The sequence below is a fragment of the Bos grunniens genome, chromosome 3 (genome assembly GCF_055505025.1).
Source record: "Bos grunniens cultivar Pamir isolate PY7600 chromosome 3, Bosgru_T2T1.0, whole genome shotgun sequence".
In the NCBI taxonomy this organism is placed as follows: Eukaryota; Metazoa; Chordata; class Mammalia; order Artiodactyla; family Bovidae; genus Bos; species Bos grunniens.
This window is the reverse complement of record NC_141167.1, coordinates 35,435,450-35,441,405: the sequence shown is the minus strand read 5'-3', so window position 1 is coordinate 35,441,405 and position 5,956 is coordinate 35,435,450.

Below are 5,956 nucleotides of genomic sequence, written 5' to 3'. Positions count from 1 at the left end.
CTCCCGTGCTGGCTCCCGGCAGTGGATGAAACTGGAGCCTATTATACAGACTGAAGTAAGCCAGAAAGAAAAACACCAATACAGTATACTAACGCATATATATGGAATTTAGAAAGATGGTAACAACAACCCTGTATGTGAGAGAGCAAAAGAGACACAGATGTATAGAACAGTCTTTTGGACTCTGTGGGGTGGGGGGGAGATTTGGGAGAATGGCATTAAAACATGTAAAATATCATATATGAAACGAATCGCCAGTCCAGGTTCGATGCAGGATACAGGATGCTTGGGGCTGGTGCACTGGGATGACCCAGAGGGATGGTATGGGGAGGGAGTTGGGAGGGGGTTTCAGGATTGGGAACACGTGTACACCCATGGCGGATGTATGTTGATGTATGGCAAAACCAATACAATATTGTAAAGTAAAAAAGTAATAATTAAAAAAAAAAAAAAGATCTACTGTTAGGCTGCAGCTATGTCGGAGAGGGTCTGTTGTAGAGGACGTGGGTAATAAGCTGATGGGGTTAAGGGGAGAGCAGGTGGAGAATGAGAGCCGAGGGTCGAGGAGAAAGGCGTGTAGGACCTGTACCCTGGAAGGGTGAAGGGAGAGGAAAGCCTGATGTGATAGTAAGTGTCAGAAGGTGTGTGGAGAACAGACTGTTAAAGGGGCATGTCTAGAGAGTTTATTTGCTTCGGGTACAAGGGCTGCAATAGCAGCCATGGCCTGTATGCAGGGAGGCCACTCCTTGGTCACCATGTCAAGCTCTTTTGACAGATAGGCTATAGGAGACCAGGTGTCTCCAGCCTGCTGACATAGAAGTCCCAGGGCCTGTCCTTGGTTGGAATGGGCAAAGAGAAAGAATGGTCTGGTGTGATCTGGCAGGTGGAGAGTTAGCACTCTGAGGAGGCTCTGGGTGAGCCGGCGAATAGGATTGGCCAGGGAGGAGGGATTAAAGAGGGGCTCATCTGGACATCCTTTAGTTGCCTCATAGAGCGGCTTTGCAAGGAGGGAGAAGTTAGGGATCCAGATATGGAAAGGGTTGAGGAGGATAGGCAGGAGTCCCTTTTCGTTTTTGGAAGTGGACAGTAATCAAGGCCTGGATTCTATCTGGAGGAATCGTTCTTTGTTGGTGGGATATGGAGAGCCCCAGGTAGGTGACATTTGTCTGTACTACTTGGGCCTTGGATCAGAACACCCAATAACCCTAAGATCCCAGGGCCCCAAGGAGTTTGGCAGTATGTTGGAGACAGAGTTTTGGGTTTGGGCTACAAAGGAAGAGGTCATCTACGTATTGGAGGAGATGACTTGGGGCTAGGTCGAGTGTCTGTAGGTCCTTTTGTAAAGCCTGTCCAAAAATGTGGGGGCTGTCTCTGGGGGAGAACTGTCTATGTTAGTTGTTGGGAAATGTGAGTCTTGGGGTCTTGCCAGGTGAAGGTGAAAAGGGGTTGGGAGAGTGGGTGGAGGGAGATAGTGAGAAAGGCATCTTTGAGATCTAATACTGTGAAGTGGCTTGCAGTTGGGGTATGGCAGACAGAAGGGTGTAAGGATTAGGGACTACTGGGAATGTTGGCATAATTGCCTCATTGATATTTTTCAGGTCCTGGACCAGTCTTCAAGAGTTTGGTCCCTTTCTTACTGCCAGAATAGGTGTGTTGTGTGGTAAATGGGTAGGAATTAAGATAGAGGCTTGAAGAAGACTATCTATGATAGGCTTAAGTCCCTTGTGGGCCTCTGGGGTGAGAGAGTACTGTTGTTGGGTGATTATAGTCGAGGGGTCTTTTAGGGTAATGTGGACTGGGGGATGATGTTTGGCTATGGATGGGTGATCAGTGTCCCAGACTTAGGTGTCTAAGGTGGGTAGATCCAAGGGAAGGTCAGAGGTGAGAGATAGGGACGATCCAGGTGTCATCTGCATGCAGAATATAGAGACTGTATCGAGGAGGGGAATGGTAATAAAGATTCCCAATTTAGATAATAGGTCTCTCTCCAGGAGTGCCATTGGGCACTTAGGCATTATGAGGAATGAGTGTATGAGGGTTGATTTTCTAAATTGACAGAGTAATGGAGGACTGATTTTTGGCCTTAAGGGAACTCCAGAGACCCCCTTGATTTTGAGTTCTGAATCTTGAGTTAGGCCAGAATAGGAAGTTAAGAGAGAGAAAGTGGCTCCAGTGTCTACTCTAAAGGAGGTCTTTTTTCCAGCCACTACCCCGTCTACCCTAGGTTCCGAGCTCATGTCCGGGACATGGGCTGGGGGCCTGGAACCTGGGTCCTGTCATTGGACAAACTCTTGTAGTGTTGGGCTGGGGTTTTAGTGAGAAGTGGGGATCTCCCCAGGGGCACCAGGGCGTCTCTGTGGACATTCCATTCTCCAGGTCTGGGAGGTGGGGACCTCTCCAGGGGTGTCAGGGCGTCCCTGGGGACAGTCCATCTTCCAGTGTCCCCACTGGCCACAGGTCGGGCATGTTTTTGTAGGGGGCTGCGGGTTTGGGCATGCCTTTGCTCAGTGTCCTGACTGGTTGCATCGGAAGCAGGGTCCAGGGGCGGGCGGTTGTGGCGGGGGGGTGGGGGGGGCGGTCTTGAGTCCCAGTCTGGGATGACTTGGGCCAGGCTGATCTCTTCCCTTAATTGCTGCCACCAAAAGGGCATATTTAGCTTTTCTCTCGGGGTCTTTTTCTCTCTTAGCTTCTTCCTCTCTATTATTGAACACCTTGAAGGCTACTTCTAGAAGGTCTCTTTGAGGGGTATCGGGGCCCTTCTCTAGTTGTCGAAGCTTGCGTCTAATGTCAAGGGTGGACTGGCTGATGAATTGAACATGAAGGTAGAGTAACCCAGCAGGGGTGGTGATATGTAGCTTTGGACTGCCTCTGTGAAGCGTGCCAAGAATAAGGCTGGATTTTCATTTGCCCCTTGGGTGATTTCTCTGATTTTATCATAATTGACATGGATATAAGTATTTTTCTGCATTCCTTCTAGAAGGCAAGTAATCATATGATTGAGCCTCTTGATACCTGGGTCATTGGGCTGGTAAGTCCAGTGGGGATCTAATTGAGGCAGCGCCTCATCCGCAATTGTGCTATCCCAGTCTTGGTTATGTAAGTGATCAGCATGGGCTTTTGCCGCTTGCCAGTTACGGTCTTTTTCATGAGAGTGAAAGTGTGAGAGTGGCATTTAGGATATAATATATGTCACTCCATGTGAGGTTATAGGCCTGGGAGAGTCTCAGGAATTCTTTTCTGTATCTGGTAGGATTTTCAGAAAATGACCCTAACTTTTCTTCTGTCTGGCTCATATCTGACAATGAAAATGGTACATGGACTCGGGTGGGGCCCTCTGGCCCCGCTACCTCTCTCAGGGGAAACACATGTTGGGTACGTGACCCTGTGGCAGGAGGGGAGGGAAGAGGGGAGGGGGAGTCAGGGAGATGGAGTAGCAGGGTTGAGGGGGAGTCAGGAGAGGTTTTGGGGTCAGTAGGTGAATTGGATGAAGGGGAAGGAGAGGGTTGGCGGGGTGGCAGATAGGGCGGGGGCTCGTCCGCTGGGTCAAACTCTGGGGGTGCAGAAGGTCATGACCAGCAGTTAGTTGAAGAAGAGCCCTTTATGGGGGGAGGCAAGGTGCATAGAAGGACCTCATGGGTAGAGCAATTCTTGCATAGGGAGGGCCTGCTCTGAAGGGCCCAAAAAGCTTGGGCATATAGGACCTCCGACCCTTTTCCATTCCGTTTGAGGAAGTTAGTGAGATCTGATAAAATATTGAAATCAAAAGTCCTGAACTCAGGCCAGTGGTTTTGTCTGTCTAATTGGTATTGAGGCCAAATCTGTATACAGAGTTGTTTTAAGTGGTTAGCTTTGAGTTCAGTGAGAGAGAGTGGCTTGAGATTTTTGAGAACACAGGCCAGAGGGGAATCCTTTGGGACAGATTGGCCAGACCCCATAATTGAAAGGCAATCAGAGACTCCTGTTGGGAGCTCGAGTCATCACCTGTAGTCGCAATAGGAGTTATGAGAAGAGAGCTCTGTGTTGAGGTGGAGCATCCCCCATTGTTGCCTACAGAATGGCCCTAGGCTGGGGGTCCCTGGAACCCGGAGAGGACTAAGTTTTAGGGCACCATTAGAAAACTGTCCAGAATGGGTCTTACCTTAATTTAGGGGCTGGCTTGAATGGAGTGTTGCATGTAAAACGGTCAAATGGCAAAAGGCCTCTGTCCTGAGTTGGTCAGTCTCACGGAAAATAAAGTATAGAGAAAGCAGGAATAGAGAGAGAGAGAGGCCAGTATTCCTTGGGGTACATGGAAAACCAATAAAGCCCTTACACAGGACTTGTACCGCTTACAAAGGCACAGGGCATTCTCTCGAGGAGGTCTTGAAAGCCCGGGCAGCAAAGTGAGCTCAGCAGGCTTCCACGCTCTGAAGAGCTGGCCAAGGGGAAGGAGAAGGAACCTCAACCTCCCTGGTTTCAGCACCAAAAATGTAAGGTATGGAGTTAGAGTAGGCGAGGTTCAGAAAAAGAATGAGACTGGCACTCTACAGGAACAGATCACCTTTAATGAGGCGAGAAGGGGCAGAAGTCAGATTAGCAAGCTGCTGTACTTATCTAAGAAAAGAGTAAGTATATATAGGCATGTATGTAGAAAGCTACTGTCTTAAAGGGGGCCTGTTCTTCTCCAAGGTTGCTGGGAGTAGCTATCTCTTAAACGGCTAGGGCAAGGAGTTCTGGAGATTGGCCAGAGGCTGGGCCGGCTTGGAGCTGGGCATAATCAACCTAATGTCTATTTTTCCTTCTGGTGAGAATTCTTTGTTTTGCCTAGAAAGGTGGGGAGGACCTGGAGGGGAGTTTTACTTCCAGGTTACCTTGAGCCATGCAACTTTCCTTCAACAGGGAAGTCTGGTGTGCTGCAATCCATGGGGTCTCAAAGAGTCAGACACAGCTGAGTGACTGAACAACGAATAACAACAACTAGGAGGTTTGAAGTGGACAGCAATTCCTTAACTAAACAAAAAACTGCTGTTAAGATCAGAGGAGTAGAGAACAGACTTATGGAGAAAGGAGGGGAAAGACAGGGTAGAACTAATTGAGGAAGTAGCATTGCCATATATACACGACCATGTGAAAAATAGATATTGGGAAGCTGCTGTATAACACAGGGCGCTCAGCTGGTGCTCTATGACCTCCTAGAGGGGTGGGATGGGGTGGGAGGATTGAGGCTCAAGAGGGAGTGGATATATGTATATCCACGGGACTTCCTGGGCAAGAAAACTGGAGTGGATAGTCATTCCATTCTTCGGGGGATCTTCCTGGCCCAGGGATCAAACCCAGGCCTCCTACATTTCAGGCAGATTCTTTACCATCTGAGCCACCAGGGAAGCCATGTGTGTGTGTGTGTGTGTGTGTGTGTGTGTTTATGTCTGATTCACATTGTTGTATAGCAGAAACCAACATGACATTGTAAAGCAATTTTGCTCCATTAAAAAAAATAGATCAGGGAAAATAATGGACTTTAAGTGGTTTGTAAATTGTAAAGCACATCAAAAAAGTTATCATCGAGATCTGCTTTTCTGTGTAGTTCCTGAGAGGGAAATTTGCTTCTGGCCTGTTGAGATGGCCTGGGTCAAAGAGGTGCCAAATGATGGATAAGAGTCAGAAGTTGGGCCCTGGGGCAACCATGGTGGTCAACCAGGAAGGCCCTCACATTTGGTAGCACTGGGCAAACTTATCCTGCTTCTGCCTCAGACTGGCCCCTGGGAAATCAGTAGGGCAGGGAGATTCTTGATTTATAGGCAGGTTTCTATGGAGAAGCAGTTTCTCTGGTTTACCTAAGAACACACTGCCTTGGCTTTTGACACTAGAGCCAAGAAGAACATCACTACATATGACCAAACATAGAAATCAATTTATGGAGAAACAAACGTGGAAATATTTTGTCATTATATTGTGCCTCCTTACCTTAACTCTTCTC